This window comes from Tympanuchus pallidicinctus, unplaced genomic scaffold (genome assembly GCF_026119805.1).
Source record: "Tympanuchus pallidicinctus isolate F22 unplaced genomic scaffold, pur_lepc_1.0 scaffold27, whole genome shotgun sequence".
NCBI classification, from domain to species: Eukaryota; Metazoa; Chordata; class Aves; order Galliformes; family Phasianidae; genus Tympanuchus; species Tympanuchus pallidicinctus.
The window spans coordinates 3,390,996-3,411,287 of record NW_026294744.1 but is presented as its reverse complement, the minus strand read 5'-3'; the positions used below and the strand labels follow the sequence as shown (position 1 = coordinate 3,411,287).

At 38.6% G+C, this 20,292-nt stretch overlaps 1 long non-coding RNA gene across 7 annotated transcripts in view; it reads left to right on the top strand.

The window, feature by feature from the left end:
- The window catches only part of LOC128084443 (uncharacterized), a 119,494-nt gene extending 104,007 nt beyond the window's left edge, over positions 1–15,487 (top strand). For all 7 annotated transcript variants that reach the window (XR_008208545.1, XR_008208544.1, XR_008208548.1 and 4 more), the window contains 2 exons: positions 8,561–8,759; positions 12,792–15,487. This is a non-coding gene — a long non-coding RNA (uncharacterized LOC128084443). The remainder of the gene's footprint in view (positions 1–8,560; positions 8,760–12,791) is intronic.
- Positions 15,488–20,292: the final 4,805 nt, after the last annotated feature.

Genomic DNA, 20,292 nt, shown 5'->3' with positions numbered 1-20,292 from the left:
GCAGGCTTTAGCACTCTCAGTATTAAGATCATTGGAGCCAGGCATCCCTGCTGATATTGCTGAAATGAACTTTAATCAATCTTGAAAGAAGACTTCAATAACCTGAATTATGGCCACTAGTGCTAGATCTTTGATAGAAGAATGGGTTTGGCAGTATTGATTTTCTTACTCTTAGCATTTCTTCTGATATTTTTGCCACCTATTAGCAATGAGTATTTTAATAAAACTTTATGAACTGCCTTTTTCCAGCAATCTTTCTGTTTTTAAGTGGAATATTTTCTACGTCGTTCACATGTCTTTTTCTTCATTTTAAAACAAATACAATTTTTGTGGAAGATTGTGGATTAAAAAACAATCCAAAAATAGCAACTTACTTCCCTCTCTAATTATGACACAGCCCCAGTCAGTACTACCAGATGTGGAAGATGAGCCAGAAAATAGCGTGAATAGTCACCAATCTTCCTCTTTCATTTCTCTTTCTCTTTGAGAAGGCAGCATCTTTTGCATTTTCTTGGCTTGATAATTTTAAGTCCTAGAATTTATGTTTAGAAAAACTTAGAGCTGGTTTTGAAAAAACAGCCTGGAGAGATTTAGAGAATTCAGAGCCTTCCTGGGACAATTGCAGAAATGAGTGAAATGCTAGAAAGGGCCTATGGGCTAGGAAATGGTTTATTATTTACATGTGAAGAAAAATGGGGGAAAAAAGCTGAAACTACTAATGTTGATAATATTTTTCTGGATTACAGCGAAGTTCACAGGTGGCATTGGCCTGTGGCCTTCTGACCTTCTGAAAGATGGCCTTATGGTTTCATAGGTTAGCTCTCCATGATTAAGTTGTTATGAAGCAGACCACTAACGCTTCTCCATAGCACTATTGCTGTACCTTTATAGGGACTGCTAAATGATGTGGTATGTACCACAGAGACCACTGTCCACAGGAAAGTGCTGTCAAAGAGTGAGAGAGGGTTAACCACAAAATATTTACAATTTTAGCATGCACTGAGAAAAATATATAGCTGAAAACAGTATTTTCCTTTTGCTCTCTTTGTGCATTGTGGTTTTAGATTGGCTGCAAAAATGTTTCTGTATAGTGTGGATTTTCTACAGCAGATGGCAAACAATGATTAACCATTTCCTTCCAACTGCTCTTTAATGAGCAGAAACCAAGTTGAACCAGTTACTCATATTGAATTGAGCTGAAAAAAATCATGTAGTTAAGAGTGTAAATGTTCTTATCTAATACAAACTACCCAAGAATATTGTGGTTGGGCTTGGATGTCTTCTTTCGAGCTTATTTCCAGTGGCAGAAGATACAAAGAACTGAATGATAGTAAAGTATAATTATAGTTCTCAATTTAATTTTAAATTATTCCATTGTTAAGTGAAATACTGATTTACACAAGTGCTAGACCTCTGAACTACATGGATTTGCTAGTGCATCTTAACCACAAGTAAGTTTCTTGTATGCTGCTGATGAGACAATATATTTTCATAAACCAAAACTTGTGTAAGATTAGGGTGGAAGTACTGCTCTAGCATTAAGAGCTAGGGTAATAGGATGTACATTTGCTATACATTCACATTTCTGAGCTGTTCTACTTTTCGTATGTTAAGGCTCAGGGAGGCCTAGGATATATGTGCTTTCAAATTAAAAGAAGCAAAAAAAACAATACCTTCTTAATATTGTTAATTTGAGAAGTAGTGTCATGAGTGAGAAGATAGTGATACAGGCTGGGGGCCAGATGTGTAGGAATCAGTTCAGTAGAAACAGATCTGGTAGTCTTAATACCCAAAGTGAATATGAGGTAGCCATATGCCCTTCTAGCAGAACCAACTTGCATTCAGTATTGCACTGGCAAGACTAAATGCAGCAGCTGTAGAGAAGTGGGCCTCTCCTTTTGACACTCGTGATACTCTATTTGGAGTTCTGTGCCCAGTTTTAATTTACAAGGTAGCAACCACCTTGCTAGCACAAGTCCAGTAGAGGGCCACCAAGATGGAGTACATGGTGAGCAAGGAGAGACTGAAAGAGTTGGGTCTGCCCAAGTGGAGAAAGAAAAGCAAAAGAGCAATTTTAATGCTATCCACAGCTCCTGATTGATCTTAGAGTAGGGAAAAGATGGAGCCAGGCTCTTCTCAAAGGTGCCGCAGAATAGAATGAGGGCTAACAGACACAAGCTGGAAAATGAGAAATTCCAGTCAGATATAAGGAAAACGTTTTTACCAAGGAGCGTTGAAACACTTCAACAAATGTCCACATTGGCTACGATACCTCCACCCCTAGAGGTATCCAAAATTCAACTGGATATAGAATTTAGCAACTTGATCTCATTAGACTTGCTTTGAGGAGGATTGGGTTTTCCAGAGGTCTTCCAAACTTCATTATTCTGTGGTTATTGGATTCTGTGGTAAGTAGGACCAGTTTTTTTTTTTCTACATGACTCTCTCTGAGGTGAACTCATAGCTTCATTGAAATCAAATAACAAAATTCTTACTGACTTCGTGATACGAATTTTGCATGGTTTGGAGGGTTCTTTGAAATCAGATAATACTTTTTGTGTTGGAAGAACTTCAGAGAAAAGCTTTGGGTTTTTTTCTGAAAGTTTATTTCACAATCAACAGATTCCTTTAGAACATACAGGTAAAGTTATGCTGGCATTAGAAGCAAAAAAAAAAAAAACCCAATATTTTTTCTCTCTAATTTGTACCTGTATTCCTATAAGCTCAAGTATTCGATTGTTTGGCTCAAAAGGAGGGGAAATTGGGGATAGAAGAAAAGTGTTGTTCCCATGATCCTGAAATTAGAAAGTATTTCAAAACTTTGAAATCTGTTGTCCAGCTTTGACATTTACAAAGTAAATCTTATGAAGAAATAGTATGTAAAAAGTCCAAATCGTATTGTGAGCTTAATTACATTTACATGTTTACATTGTACAACTTACTGTGACAAAGTGAATAAAATGATGTATGAACAGATAGTGTAGTATTAAAGCAAATGTTCATTTACTGTATTTCTGAAGAGGGCAGAGAGTTATTAACATTGCTTAGATTGGCTTTTTTAATGCCACTTGTCAGCAGAGTGCATATAGCTTTTTTGTGCGTATGATACAAACATCAAGGGCATGTTTTCTCCTCGTACCTGACTCACTTATTCTACTTTCTAATCTTGCATTTGATGTTGATTACAGTATTTTTAATTGAGTGTAGTGTGTACATGCATGGATAGTGATAAATCACACTGCAGACTGTGTGGCCCATAAAAATTTTATGCAGCTATGAGAAAAAGTTACTGTCATTACAGAAGCATTTGGAAAACCGGATTACTTGTCTCAGCAATCTGGGCTTGATCTTTTAATGCTGTCAGTGTTTTGGATGAGTGCAGGTGCATACATGATGAATTTAGAATGTTCCAGGAATATTTTAAAACATCTAAATGCCCCCAGTGTTGAGGTTAATTTCTCAGTTTGGTAATTCTTCTACCCAAATCTTCATAGCATACCTTTCCATAAGAAGAGTCTGGATTTAAGAAGCATCTGTCGTTATGTTGTTCTCAATTCCAGTGTGCACCATTTGTTGTGATTTCACAGCAATATTAATTAATTTTTTTTTGTTTCTTATCCCCCAACTCTTCAGAACTTGTTTTCTTTGCAGCATTTTCCTCGTAGTCAGGAAGGAATCTCACATTCTTTTAGAAAATCTGACAAAATACAAACATAGAAAATTAAGTAACTGGAACATAAAAAAGCAAGTAGCCTAAGAGTTGTGATTCAGAGAACTGGTAATATCAATTTTATGATTCATGAAGGTTTTATTTAATCGGGCATTTACACATTTGTATGTGAATCTGTTACGTGACATACACCCCAGTTTGCAACAGCTTTTGAGTGTCGTGTCTGATATTCCCATACACTGCTGACAGTATGTATATTCATGAGTTTCGTAACATTTTCCTGCATTTGTGCTCATAACAGATTTCGTTTCAAAGCACCACTTAATTCATGTAGTACATGATGTGCATGTAGTACATATAATTGTTTCTCGTCTGTGTGATTATTTTGTGACACCTAGTGGATATACTGATAGTTGTGCCAGTTCAAATTTCCTTGGATTGTTTGGGCTGTCTGAATATACATTCTGACCTGCAAACTGGACTCACATTTTAAACACATAGAATTTTGATCTTTCTTTCTTACCTTCTCTCTTTTTCCCTTTTTGTTTTTTTTTTTCCTTTAAATTTGATCCTGGAATGGTTTGGTCATAATCTGCTGAACAAATACTCAGCACCCAAAAGTCTTGAGGAAATCCCATTAGTTCTAAAATGCTACAAGATAGTAAAAATTTGAAAATTTCATGATACTGGTAAATCAGAATCTCAATATGTGCAATGTGTGATCTTCACCCCTCAGCTTTTTCTACTGTATCAACTTTTCTACATAGTGGAGTAGAAGTTCCCTGTGGAATTGAGCATGTGTTACATAAAATTATGAAAGGTTACAAAGAAGTACTCAGACTTTTCACCCTTTGAGAGCTAATAGAAATCCAGTTCTTTTACAGTTCATAGAAAATGAAATGTGGTAAATAATTAAATTATTATTCTATAAACATGAGAATATATTTAAAATACTTACATCAGTAAATATAGTCTAGAAATGCCTTAAATGTGTGACCCATTTTCATGACTAAGATATATCATATGAAGTATATCTTAATTTACATGTCGTGGATTCTGAGCCTGAAGCTTATTTTGAAGTCATTCATCCTGCAGGCAGAGTTGAATTACTGTCTTGTGTGTATACTAAAAATGCTGGGAAATAAGAAAGTCAGTATTTTCATATGCCTGGTTTTTATGTTCATAAAGGGAAAGGAAGTTTGTTTTTTTGGACAGTGGCTTCAAGTCTGCTTGCTCTGTTGGTGAGTTGATGCTGTTGGTGTGCATATTTATAACTTAATAGGTGATATGATATATTGCTTTCCCAATAGGTCCTAAATTCTGGCATACCAGAGAAGATGCAGAGCAATAGCTCACATGATAGCTAGGATACAATTTTAGTAGTTCTTAAAAAGGATCTAAAAGGAACTGTGAAGTACATTTATTTATAGATAAAAGATTGTGTATTTTTTATATTTGGGGAATTTGAACTGAGTTATCCAGAAGACATAAATTAACTTTGAAGACCATCTTCAAAATTTTTCTGTTTTACCTTGGCACTCTTCACAGAAAATTTCTGTTTCCACTCCCAAAAGGCTTCAAAATCAGAAAATGCAATACTAAACTGTGTCTTTAATAGCAGCTGATATGGCATTCTTTTCCTGTACTCTTCACAGTTGCTCATCATAACATTTCTCCTGTGACTTTGGTTTATGTAAAGTTAGAGCCTGTAGCAACAACATCATGAATAATGGACACAAAGTCTGTAACACATCATTGAATGCTGGCAAAGATCCGCTTACTCTCCACCACCTGAAGCCATGGTTCGAGTTCATTAATGAGTGTTTAACTAGTGAAAGCTTTAGTCTCAAGTAAAAAGACTTACACTGGGGTAAATGTATTGAGAGTCTCAGTCACCTGAGAAAACCAAAGGTTGTACAGAGGGCAGAAAGCAGGCAGAGCTGTGTGTCTGGCCACCCGAGCTCCTTGCCTGCAATTCATGAAGAGTATTTATTGTGCAGATATGTGCCATATCGGTGTCACTGCCCCAGTCACCCCAGGGCACTCCAGATTCCTAATTCGACTCCCTTGGCACACATATCTACAGCAGCTGCCTCCCTTGCACTTGACATCAGCTTGCTGTGCTTGAAGTATCCCTGCAGGTCATCATGCTGATGGCCAGCACAGTCTGGGATGCCTGGTCCCACAGGGGAGTGGAGACTGCAAGTGAGGGTGCAACAGCCCTGGCAAGGATCAGCAACTTTTGGTGATTTCCCTCCTCTCTTTTTTAAGGTTTGTGCTATGCAAACCTGAGCTGGGTCTTGGACTGGGCTTTGTATCGGATGGCTAATGAGACCAGTAATCTCATTAACTTGTGCAGAGAGTGTATGTATAAGCCTTCTTTCCATTGACAGTAACAATAACTGATCACAATAACCAATCAGAGCAGGGACAAAAGAGTTGTGGCAAAACCACATGTGTATATTTTGAATCATATTACAAAAGAGTAACAAAGCTGCTATTATACATAGAGGTCATCTGCTGGTATCCAAAGAAAAACGCTAATTGGAAAGTAAAAGGCATCTTAATAATTAGCAGCATTGTTAGCAGTAAGGTCTTTGAGGTTGCCAGGACTTGTAGATATGAAACATGAAAGCCCAGTTCAGGCTCCAAAAGGAGGGCTAAGGGTGAAGACAAAAGGCAGAACATGAACCAGACACAGCTGTGTCAGGAGCAATCACATCTCCAGAAGCTGAGGCATGCATGCAGTCTTCAGCTGTGTGAGTGGGGAGGCTCAGCAGAGGCCTTTGCTTCCATGTCCCTTAACAGGTGGAGTTCTCTCACTGTCACCTGATACACCATGGGAAGGTGAAGCCTCATCCCTCTCTGTGCTTAGCATCCCCTTCCAGTGTGTTTCAGCACTTATGGCCCCATAGAAGTCTCCTGTGGGTGGAGGTGGTATGTTGATGCAGCCTCACAATGTTAGTTTGGTCCCTGGTGAAACAGTAGTAGTTCCTTATACAGGCTGAACTGGCTGTGAATTTAGGACTGCTTAGGGTTTTAAATAATGTGGATTGATTATAGTCTAACACAGTCAGTGTAAATACTTCTGCTTTTGCAAGTAAACTTCTTGTTCGGGTGTTTAACCTCCAGAAAGAAAAATACAAGTAACCAGAAATAACCAGCCCAGTGCAGTTATAGTTTGTAAGGACTGCATAAGTATTTTCTCTGTCTTAATGTACATAGACTTCCAGACTTCTGCTTCACCATCAGGATGAAGCTTGAGCATAGCAGCTCAAGCCAAATGCAGTCCAAACCTCAGAATGCTGTTCTGAGGTGGAATTTAATTTTTGACTTTTAGCAGTGTTTTAAAACAAACATACTATATGTTTTGCTGGTTTTATGCCAGTTTTTCACATAATGCTATCCACAATTCTAAATATTGCACGTCTGAAATGATCATGACAGATAGAACTGTTTACAAACTTTGCTTAGCTGATATAATACAACGTTATTCTTTGTTAGCACTTCCTTAACTTTATCGTGATTGTGTCAATAACAAATAAAAGTGTGCATAGGTGTAAATACAAAATTGTAGAATAAATCTATATAAACCTGAGTTATTTAGATGACTGGTCTAACCCTGGGTTCCAAACTACTAATTTCCTCAGTACTACTCATAAACTGCCTTATCTCACTAAGGACTAAAATTTAAAGTGGGAGTGTTATTTATGGTGCAAAAGACAAAAGACAAACCTGTTTTGTCTACAAACCAGAATTATTAGTGCAACTGCATTTCTGTAACGTGAAATTTAGTTTATTGATGAGACTTAGAATGTATTATTCCATCTGACATTCTCTCTTGGTGCTTAATTAAGTCAGAACTTACATATACTGTTTTACTGCACAGTTTAGAACAAAAAAATAGTTTCCAAGCATTTAAATTCTTCTCACACTGAAAATCTGGCTTTCCTGAAAAGGAATTTGCAGTGAGGATGTCAGTTTCTGAGAGAACATCAGATTAACAGTTTTAACAATATCTTGTGTCTTTGGTTGACATTATTTTCCTGGTTTACATGAAGAACTGCAATTAATAAAGGTTGTGATCAGTGATAGCACATAGGCTAGATGTGACATTGTATGAATTGCACCTGTTAAAAAGCCAAGTCTAGTTAACTTAAGCATATACCTTATTTAAGATTCTCTGTGTAGTGAACACTTTTTTTCTATCAAGAAGTGCTTGGAAACATTACTCAAAATAATTGTTTGTGTTATGGCCAAGTATATATAGTGAGATGGGTTGGAAGATACTGATCCTGATTGTTCCTGCAGTTGGACTTGTTATTTCCACGGGGAATTGGGAAAGGTGTGATTTTGAAGAGCTAGGCGTCACTTACAAAGAAAAGATAGGGTGCATATTTTATAGTGTCAGATTTCATATTCAGCGATATTAAGCAAATCCAGGTGACCTCAGCTGAGGAGACAGTTCTTCAAAAAAAAAAAAAAAAAAAAGATCCAGTAATCAACATCCTAAAACAAAAATATTTGGGGGGAAGGGAGTCATTGGTATTTCACTTTTCTATCACCTATGTGAAATATAATCTGAGATAGTGCATGGGGATGAATTATGAATGTTTAGGAAAGAAGAAAAGGGTTATGTGCAGGTTTTATTCTTTGCTGTCTCTGACAAGAGAAAATAACACTGACATTATCTTAGCTTTTTTCTTAACAAGAAACAATCCCTAATTTGTCACAGCTTCACCTCCTCTTCCTGCAGAGAGTCATCTCCCTGATAAGCCAGTCCTTGCTTTTTTGCCTTCATGCTTGGTGAGGTATGAAAAGTGCCTGTAACGTTTGTTTTTTGTAAGACACATCTCGCTTACTCATGGTGGCTCTGCCCTTCCTACACAGGCTTTGTCTCCCGTGGATCCTGGCCTCACCCCATTTTCCCCCTGGGATCTGCTGAATGTCATTTCTGCCCTCAGGAGCTGGGAAGCACTGCTCAGGCTGAGATCCTGCTGCTGCTGCTCCCACAGATGTCCCTGTCACGCCTGGCAGCCGGCTTAGGCTGGGCAGAAAGCCCACCAGGGCCAGCACAGCAAATCAGCTGGTAAGTGAGCAGACAGAAAAATTAGGCTAGGAAAACATCAAGGGCAAATATTTAAGTTGTACAAACAAATAGCTCCTAATACACCAAACAGTTCTGCTTTCTTATGGAGTTTATTTAAAATAAAAACAAAGCAGGTGTCTCTTTAATTATTGATTTGCTGAGGAATACAAGTGCAACAGACAAAGTAGCCAGTGGTTAGCTCTGGTTTAGCTTCTCTTTTTATGGAAGCTTTGAGAGATGCTGAATGTTTTTATCATTCTGGGTAGTTTTGCTTATTTTTAGCATTCGGAGTATTACATAAGCAGAACTCAGAAATAAATGGAATAGAAGAATAAAATATGTCAGTGTAAGTGCTACAGTTTGCATAAACAGAAGGTATGATCTGACATTGAAAAAAAACAAGGTGCTGCTTTGATAGAAAATGATCTTTTTCCTACTGCATGTCCTTTTGAAGTATCTGTTTATCATTCAAGACATTTCACAGTGGTCAGGGTAAGAAATGCTTGACATACATTTATGGAACATGTCTGTGAAGGTGCAGAACCCCTTTGATGTACACCCAGCTCCAGCTCCTTGTCTTTAATTCTAGCCAGATTCTTGTACACCCATTCAGTAGGTTAAAGCAGCAGTTATTAAGCATGTTCCATTTTTATGTGACACTGTAAACCTTTTATGAAAAGTGTTACATAAGCATTACTTATGTGGAGGAATTTAAGTGAAGTTAGAATGAGTCCACATGAGAGTATGGAAGCCCTTATACAGGTCTGCAGTTGTAAGGCTGCAGTGTGTCAGATGTAATTACTTGCACTGATGTATGTTTTTATGTGCTGTTGCCTTTTTTACCCCATATCTAGAATGTTCAAGGTTTTAGGAACATCCATAAATTACTACAGAGCTCAGAAACACATATTCCACAGAGTTCTGGTATAACAGCTACTTTTTGCCAAATTTTTCTGAACAGTTTGATAAAGAGGATGGTTTCAGTGACCATGTGAAATTATTTAATAGAACTGTGTTACAGCACCTATAATGTTCTGTGCAATAATGAAAGTTAAAAAGACAAAATAATGTGACTAATTTTAATAGAATTAGGGCTCAGTACAGTCAGTTGCTTCTAAATTCTGTTCTAATGTGAAATTTAGACAAACAATTGAGTGTAGTAGACTTGATGCTGTGAATATTTCCTATTGTGCCCCTCTGAAGCTGCAGCAGAATCCATCCTAATTTATAAAATTATGGTAATGTTTTACAATTTGTGAAAGAACTGTTGTTGCCAGTCTTAGAAGCAGCTGTGTTTCAGTAATGGATTAAGTCACTATATACATCGTGTTTCACAGGAGTTGCAAAATCTGTGTTTGTAAAATACTTTTCACTTTTTGAAGGATGTAATCTACATGAAAATGTAGTGTGTTATTTTTGTTATATTTACTTAAAAGTAGACCTGGAAATATTGTATGTGAACTTTGTTACATGTAGATCTCAGGAGATGATCTTCTCTCCTCCGACTAGCTTCTGTCTGAAATCTTCAGAACAGTTACCTGCCATGGTACTGCTGTCTGGCTTGACAGCACAATGTATCAGCTTCATTTTCTGCTCAGAGGCTGTTGGACTCAGTCAGAAAGCTTCCCGTGGTATCAGCATCCACAGTAGTAGAACCTCCACCATTTACTCTGCAACCACTCTCATTAGCACAAGATTGTGACATTTATAAATGAATGAAAAAAACAGCCTACAGGAGCACAGTGGTGACTGGACACCACTTTGGAAGCCAGAAAATAGTCATGATGTGGAAACAAGCTGGAAGCCACTGATCAGACCTGCATGCATCCCCTCAGCCTTGCAGGGTCCCTTGGGGCTTGCCTTGAGCCACACATTTCTCTACTGCAGTCTCTGTGCACTTGCTCACATATGCACCTGGGGCATTTACCTTCTTCCTGGGAGCACAGGGAGGTTTTGCGTTTGCAGATCATTCCAAGTTTTTGTGTGGAATGTGCTCCAAAAATTGCAAAGTGCTTGTTCTGTATTGTCCCAGAGTTTGTTAATTATTAAGGCTTTTAATTATGTTAATTTAATTAACAATTCAACTTTAAAACTGTCATCTTTCGTGTTGCATCATAGAAATAGCAGAGTTGGCTCTGCACCTTTTTAATAGCGACTGCTAAGGTATGTATTAACATCTGTTCCAATACATTTTTCACTGAACATTGAGAGAATATGGAAATGTCATATTTTTCTTAGTATTAAGCAGTTGCTAATACTACAAACTCTTGCCAGATATTTTGTTTGCATGTCTTCTTCATAGAAAATGAGCATGCACTTTTCTTTCATTAAGTATTTTAAAGTTCATCCTTGTTTTGTGACCTAATCAATTGAAGTGAGTTTATGAGCAGCTTGTGAGAGCAGAAGAATGATTAATTTTGTGTTGAATAAAGTGCATTCTTTTCCATTTTTATTTGCTAATGAATACATTAAACTGTTCATACCCATAATAACAGATCTTATAGAAAATAGTATGACAGAAAGCTTATAGCAATTTATAAATAACTCAGTATTTGTAAACTAAATTATTACTTTTTATGTGGCAGATTATACATTAAGGCAATATTATATCAGAACTTCATATATTGAAAAAAATCTTCAACATTATCAAAAGCTTAGCTGTATTTACTAGAAATAAGTGAATCCTTTTGAAATGTTCCTTAAAAATGCAGCATTTTTTCAAAAAGGTGAATTTCCTTTCTCCTAATGAGAAATGCACCTATGAGTGAAAGTAAAGCCAAGGTATGCTACAGATAGGCAGCAATGTAAATCACTACAACATGCTTAGGCTTTCCAAAATTTTGCCACTGTCTGAATCTGTGTTTTCACTTCTGCCATTGGAATCACTGGAGTCACTTCAAGTTTAGAATTTCCATCTGAAATTTCCAGTGATTTGAGTCTTCTGAGGAGCTTGGGCTTTTCACTACTGTGAATATATCATTTTAATGCCTTTGAACTGCTTTCGCTGGACTATTCAGCATGAAGAGCAGCTACACTGAAGGTTACTTTGTTTTTCTTCTTTCACCCTAAAGGAAATGCTTATTCAGAAGTCTCATTTTGAAGTAAAACACAGCGTACTCAGCTTTCCTCCAATTATGTTACATAATGCTGATTTATATATAAGGATGGGTTTTGTTTCTGTGAGGTGACTGCACAGGCCACAGGTACTCACTCACCTGGCGGTTCCAAAATTCACCAGCTTCTACACTGACTTTCAGCCAAAGCTCCTGTATAAATTGTGAAGTCCTAACACTGAAATCTCTGACCACACACATAAAGAAGATGTTTAATTTTAAACATTTTATGTAAAAAAACAGGGACAGGATAGTTCTGTGTTTGTTTGCTTGTTTGGTTTTTTGGTTTGTTTGCTTTCCAGAGGATTATTCAGAAAGGAACGGACTTTGCCAAAAAAGCTCACTCTCAGAAAATGCAATTTTTAAACCCTTAAGTATATAGAGAAAACTATGGAACTTTGTGCTGCAGAACTTTCCAAACGACTTCCTTTGATAGTAGTTACTAGCTTAAGAGGTTTTGAAATGTCTCTTGCTACTCTTTTTGTATAGTATATGAAGAATATCTACTGTGATCTTCAGTGCCATTGGTGTTGCCAGTTGTAAATTCAGAGTTGTTCAGCATTTTCTCCAATATAGCTGCCTGAGAGAGGACAGTTGCACCATTGCAGTTTGGTGTCACAAGTATGTCCCATGTACAGGTTGCAGCAATCAGTAGCCTCTTCCTACAGGTGGCTGCAGTCCGGTGTAGTTAAGTGATCTTTGAAGCTCACAGTGTAACATTGCCTGTTATAGATTAGCACATTGCTATGTAACTTGGTTAGGCATTTGTGTTTTCCTTCCTCCTCTAGTTTCTTTAGAAGTGTGTTTTTCCCAGAAAGTGAAGAAGCAAATACTTCAGTAAGTCAATCTGAAAAAAAAAAAACCCAAAGCCTACAACCTTTTCTGTTTTTCACTATTCCTTGTCTCTTGTCTTTTTCAGATTACGGGTGCCCCCTGGGGACCAATCTGATGGAATAATAACAACGGAAAGAGAAAGCTGGTGCTGTGAATGGGCCTCTGAGAAAATGTACAGAGAAGCTGCTGTCTGCTTTTTCACTGGCTGTCACTCACCTTATAATTGTTTCAATGTGCACTGAAATGAAGTTGAAACATGCGTGTTTTCTCTTTCTGCATCCCGATTTTGATTGTGCTAAGAGCAGTGGAAGATCCCATCAGTTGCCCTGAAACATGACCTACCTACTTTGGGGTGAGATCTGCTTTGTTGTAAAGGATGGCTCTAGTTTTTCTGTGTGTATCATGTATTCTTGTCTTTAATTTGCAATTAACAAAAACAGGTTTTGCTTGGAGAAGGCTCCAGTAAGTCCTCGTTGTGGCCTTCCAAGACTTGAAGGGAACGTATAATCAGGAGGGGGAATGGCTGTTTACGAGGGTGGACAGTGATAGAACAAGTGGGAATGGTTTTAAACTGAGACAGGGGAGTTTAGGTTAGATATTAGGAGGAAGTTTTTCAAACACAGGGTGATGACACACTGGAACAGGTTGCCCAAGGAGGTTGTGGATGCCCCATCCATGAAGGCATTCAAGACCAGGCTGGATGTGGCTCCGGGCAGCCTGGTCTGGTGGTTGATGACCCTGCATACAGCAGGGGGTTGAAACTAGATGGTCTTTGATGTCCTTTTCAACTCAGGCCATTCTATGATTCTGTGATTCTAAATTAGCTTTTGAAGTTGGAGTACTTGCTTGAAAACTTTATTTATTTACATTACAAATATGGACTGATATCATAGTTTTTGTCACTTGTTTGGATTTTTCCTGAGTGCAATGTGCATCAAACCAGATGGTGGGGAGTGACAGCACCCTCAAACTCTGGTGTTGGTGTGAGATTATGATACAGTAGTGGCAATTTTGCTAGTCATATTAACCAATGTCTGTGTATTACAGTAGGGTACATTTAATTTGGCCATTGATTCAGTGGTGAGGTACTGTCCTTTAGAAGTAGCATGTTGCTTAAGTAAGCCATAATACTTTCTGACAGTCAGCAAGTTCTTGGTTCAATCTTAAAGATTTACCCATGCAGAACTTGGGAAAGTCAGTAAGAGAAACTGAGTTTTTCTCCACTAGGATAACAGAGGAATACCTAGGGGGCAATGCAGAACAAATCCCTCTAATTCAGCATCTATTCTCTAAGTCACTGTGATGCCATTCTTTAACAAACAAAACTGGTTTGTTAAGATGCAGTCATGTCAGAACTGGAAGTACAAAAGTGCATTTATTAAAAATGAATTCCGTATCCTCTTCCCTCTTGTGTATCTTGTCACTGACATGACTTCACATATTGCAAATCTATTAAGCTTTTAAAACATGAAACTAGAGCTCATTAAGCAAAATGTCAACTGGTGTATAGCAAACTCTTTCAGAACTAAGACTGATAATGTTTGTCTCCGGAGTCTTTTGTCTTCTAGGTCATCAGCAAGTCATCCAGCTTTCTGGAAATAAAGTTTGTGGTTTCTCTGATCGGAGTCTGACTGTCCTTTGGGGTGAGGTAGTAGGTTGTATAGTTTTAGGGTTATGCCCTGCCTGTCAGATAACTATACAATCTACTGTCTTTCCTGAAGTGGCTGTGATATCATCGCTGGATATGTCTTCAAAATGCAAAGCAAATGTATTTCAACTGTAACATTCTCTGGCTCTGTCTATACGTTGGTTTTGGTTCTTACGAAAGAAATGTCCTTAAAGTGTTTGAATTCCTCTATCGTTTGGATTGGAAAGCAGTTTCCTTTTTTTCATCTTCTCAGAGAAAGTGGGGTGTCAGAGGGCACAGATTTATCTTAGTCTACAAGGTTTGTTTATGCTCAATTTTCTCCATCTACCAGTGTGCTCACAGGAGTGGCCATTTGGAAAAAGGTGATCCATTACTTCATTTCTTTGTGGCATTTGTATTTATATTCCACCTTTTTTAAGTGCCACTTTTTCAACAGTTATGTAAATGCATCTAGCATAATTTGAGAACAAGTGATGACTTGGATAATAATACAAAGAAGATGTCTCATTTTCTGCTCTTGAACCAGTAAATGCTTGACCCCTAAGGGAAGAGATTTTTTAAAATCAATTTTTGAATTGTGATTTGACCCATGTTTTATTACATTGTACAAATTTGGGAAGGAGAGTGCTTTCCACTGCAGTTCTTCTGTCTATAGAGTCACCCCACCAATTCTGATGGACTTCCAGGAAGAAATCTGAGGAAGGGCTGACAGGACATAATTATGCTCTTTTTGAGGCTAAGAAATGTGGGCTAGAAAGTGTTTAGGGGATCTTACTTATGGTAGGTGAAATGCTAGTTTGCTTCAGAAGATCCGCCTGGTGCTCTAACAGGATGAGGTAGTAGGTTGTGTGGTTTCAGGGTAGTGATTTTGCCCCAATCAGGAGATAACTATACAACCTACTGCCTTCCCTGATAGGCAGCATAACATCAGTATCTTAATTCACAGAAAAACCAGAGGCTAAAATAAACTTCTGTGACCAACAAAGTAAGTCTACATACAATTGTTGTTACCCAGTCCCTAATACATCTAACTTCAGTGTCTGGCATTATTTTTAATAACTGCCTACAAAATAATTATCTCTTTTAAGGTCTCTATGGGAAAAACAGAATTAAAAAAGTTCTGCTATTCAAGAGTTTGTCTGTTCTTGATTTCTTTTGTTTCTGGTTCATTTTAGAGGATTGAAGTTTTCAGGGAAATGATTCAAAAAATGCTGTGGACTTGCATTCAAGTTGTTCATATTTCCTGGACATTTTAGTTTGAATGCAACAAATTTTACTAGCAGCGTGCTGTTTTTGTTCAGCCCTCTGTCCCCCTCAGGAATCTTCCAGTGTTTTACAAATAATTGTCACACAGCACTCTTCAGCAGATCAATTTTGTACTACAGATAAAAAGCTGTGATGATGAAAATCAAGGACCAGATTGAAAAGACAAAAACAGACGTTGATTTTGTATCCTCACTTGCTCATTTCATCTCATCAAAGCAGTCTCCTTTCATGGCATTTAAATAGTCCTGAAAGTGAATTTGCTGACTACCTAAAAGGCACAAATTGTACCTGGAAAATCATGGCCAGGAAATGTGAGTTGGGTCCATTAAAGGCATTTTGAAATACAAACTGTAGTCTTAATGCAAAAAAAAGAAAAAGAAAAAGGAAAAAAAAAAAAACAAAAAAAACCCACCCCAACTGTGGAAATAATTTTTTCCACATGCAAAGCTTTTCAGGAAATGGGAATCATGTAAAACTGAATGTTAACTTAAGATCAGAGGTTTCAAGCTGGTTGCATAGAGTCAGTCGTGTATATTTTAATTATACAGCATCTGATTTCTGTAAATTGGAAAGTAAATTTGTCATATCTGTAGCTAAGCAAGCCCAGATCCATGGTTAGAGCGAATAAACTGATACTATGTTCAGCAGCAGAACTGGGTATTTCATTGCTTCTCTCATCCAAAAATATCACACATAGCTGGACTCTGAGGGTTTTTGAGGTCAATGAACGCTTCAAAACAAGGCCATTTGTTCATACCGTTGATAAACAGTTAGGAATGTCATTTGACTTGTGTTCGTAGAGATAAAGGCAGTTGGTAGAAGAGGAAAGATTACTCTGTGTCTGAAAAACTCAGGAGAATAGGCGATACTGTGGCTGGTTTTAATCTTCTCATTGTTTAAAGAGGATCTCTTAATTTAAAACTGCTGTGAGGATACTTGCCGTGCTGGCCATGTTCAAGGGCTCTGGGATTCTGAACTCCTTCTTCTGCTGGAAATGCAGGCTCTCAGCTGCAGCAAAATCATCTTAGATGAGTGTGAGCAGAGATTGCACCATGTGTAGCTTAAAACGTGCTGCTACGCTCCAAGATGCAAAACTGTGTGGAAATTTCTTGCTTAGTTTTACATTCAGTAAATACATAGCAAATGTTCCATACCGGTGAAAGGGGTAAAAAGAGGGAAAATGTTCTGCACGTTCTACCACAGCCTGTTAGATCTCTTCCCTGAAGTCACTTTAAAATCTTCTGGCTCTGTCTGGATCAGCATTGTATTCTTGGGAATGAGCTGTGAGTTTTCAGACTCTAGTCATCCTGGCAATCGTGTTAAAACAAAGGGCCAAAAGAATCCGTGGTGTTTGCTGCACTAGGATCTACGTGTGCCTGTATTGAGCAGTATGTGAGCCTACGGTTAATCAGGTCTGGCCCTAGCAGTAGGCGTCATTACAGCTAATGGGAACTGCGACAGAAACTTGAAAGCACAACTCCATGGTGCCACATGTTTTTCAGAATTGTATGCAGAAATGCTTGTATCAAAACATAAGTAGTAGCTTCAGCTGGAATTCTTATTAAAAACAAGGGTGTTTTTTTAAACTCAACACAGCATTAGTTCTTTCTGAGGTCATGCACTGTTCTGTGGCACTCATTAAGTGAGAGGAAAGCACGCAATCATAAGCTACATAATGTGTGATTTTATAATCTGTGTCTGCTTGTTTGTTGTTTTGGGTTTTTTTTTAGTGTAACAGCACTAACTGATGAGCAGAAGCTGAGTATTTCCTGCTGGAATGAAGCCTGTACATTTGGCTACAGCAGGCCAGGTGAAAATCAGTGCTCACAGGACTTTCTGGGAGGCTGGGATTTTTGTAGAATCATGGAATGAATCATAGAATGGCCTGGGTTGAAAAGGACCACAGTGATCATCTAGTTTCAATCTCCCTGCAATGTGCAGGGTCACCAAGCACTAGACCAGGCTGCCCAGAGCCACATGCAGCCTAGCTTTGACTGCATCCAGGGACAGGGTATCCACCACGTTCTTGGGCAGGTGGTATTAGTTCTCCTTTTCTGCCTTGGAGAGGGAGGGTACTTTTTTTTTGAGACAAAATCGGTCACATAGACAGTGAAACCATCAATCAAGTTTCTGCCTTGAAGGCTACTGCTCACAGGTTTTAGATCTCTGTCTCGTGGATTTGTGGAACATTACACGTCTTCTTTGAGCCCATTCAATAGTGCCGTGTTTTTGGGTTTTACTTTAACATGCAAATCTCCCTATTCTCCTAAAACAAATGCCCAGCGTGAAAATTTTGTCTCAATTTGATAACAGACTAAAACAAATGAAAACGTTTTCAGACCAGCTGGATAACTCTGGCAGAAGTGTGTGCTGCCAGCTGTAAAAACTTTCACTGTTGCTGTGCATGAGTGCTACAAGTTGCACACTGTGAGACTGTACCTTTGAGGCTGCCCTGAGAGGGCAAAAGCCTTGAACACAGAAATAGCCCCTGAGATCTTCCCTGAAAGGGCAAATTAGGAAGGAGATTTATATAGGGAGTGGATCCAGAAATGCAGTAAGACCATAGCTGGTATGCCAGCCAGTGTCATTACAGATTCAGCATGACATACCAAATTGCTATACAGGAGTCAGAGAGCTGGTGAAAAATGCCTGTCTTCCTTGTGCTTGCAGAGCTTCCCCATCTGCTCCTAGGACTGTGCTCCAAACAAGAGACAAGTATTACATGAGAACTAAATTTCTAGAAGGAGTCATCTGTGATAATACACACCGTTCTGAGAACCGGAGGTCTGAATTGTAATTACCGTGAGTGTAATTGTGCGCAGCAGTTACTTTAGAGATGTCACAGCAAAAAGCTGTTTGGGCTTGGAGGTTTTCTGTAACTAATGCTATACAGTTCTCAGAATATGAATACATGCTAGTTATGGGAATAATGGTTGCCAAGATTACTAAAGGAATCATTTCTGTTGTGGAATACATAAGCAAATCAAAGGTGGGAAGGTGTGGGAGGGACAAAAGCCAAGTACCATCAGATGGCCTTTTGAGCAGGAATATACTATCTCTTCCTCTCAGCAGGCTGATGGATGCAGAAGTCAGCTGTAAGCCAGCCTGGCAGGGGCAGGACAGCAGTTCCAAAGGCTGCCTCAGGCAGCTCCCGGCATGTGCTGCACTGCTACATGGTGAGCAGAGGCATCAGTGCCCTGCAAATGATGTGCAAGGCATGTTTAGATCCCCACGTCTTTCTCTGTTGTGCTTTTTACCTGTAGCTCTGTACGTTGGTCTGAGTTAATAGGTGAGTTAATGCACTTCATAGAAACGGGAGAGCTGAAGCTCTTTCAAGTGTATACTTGATACCTACAGGGATCTAGAACTCGGTGACTTAAATGTCCAGATCATAGAAGAAAAATCAGTGCCAGCACTGCTAAAAAGGCAAGACAAAGGCATCAAAAAACTAGGCCTAATGTCCCTCTGATTTTCAAGTAGATCTGTGTTCCTAAGTCACTTTGGCACTTTTAATCATCTAACATTTAACAATTATGATTGCCAGTTGTGCTCAGCATTTGATCATAAGAAGGCTTTTGTCTGGTTGCTGAACACTGCTAAGCATTGTCTCCAGCACAGATCAAAACTGGATGAGACACCAGTTGAGACAACCAAGTTGTAACCATGTTGCCTGATGTGGCTTATTTTTGTATTCCAGCCAGGGCCTGGCTACTAGAGATTTTCCCTGTCCAGCTTGCATATTCAAACGTGAACAAGTGTATTTCCATTCTCGAGGAGCCCAAGTGAGATTTCCCAATGCAAACAAAGGCATTAGCCTTTTGAAAAGGTCTCTCAATCAACTGAAAGTGTGCAGCGGTTTGCATATTAGTGCATGTTTTTAATTAACGCTTGGAAGAGAGAAATACTTGATGCACTTACAAGTGACACAAATAAAAGCACCTTTCATATATTCTCATTGTAAACATCTAAGCTGAAAATAAAGTAATTTCTGATTTCTGATCTGACTGAAGGCAGTTGGCATTTACATAGGTCGTTCCAAAAGTAAGGCCTCCTATTTATTTCCATGGAAACAATAGAACTGTTTGATAAGAGCAAATTCTCAGCTACAAAACACAGTCTTTCAATATAATCACAACTATTAGCTATGCATTTTCACCAGCAACGAACAAGAATCTTCATGCTGTGTTCATAAAAATCTGCACTAATGGAGATGGCCCACTGTTTCACAGCTGCTGTGGTGATGTTGTTGCTAGGAAAATGTTGCCCATGCAGTCCATCTTTCCTCAGCCCAAACAGATGGAATTCAGAAGGCACCAAATCTGGACTATGCTGGGAGTATGGTAGGACAGCCTAACCACAACAGGCAGTGTGCTGCACAGTCTTCAAACTGAGGTTATGGTGTTAACAGTGTTGCAAGATAGAGACTGCCTTCTCTCGCCTGACTTTGGAAATTCAGGCCTTCAGCTTTGTCAGCATCACAGTGTGGGAGGCAGTGTTGATGGTTTGTCCGGGTTCCAAGAAATCCAGAAGGATCACTGCTTTCCTATCCTAAAAGGTAATGCACATCACTTTGCCTGCTGAGGGCTGCATCTCGAAGGTTTTCTTTGATGGGGGCTTTACGTGTCACCATTCCATGAACTGCTGTTTTGACTACTGTTGGCACTATGTGTTG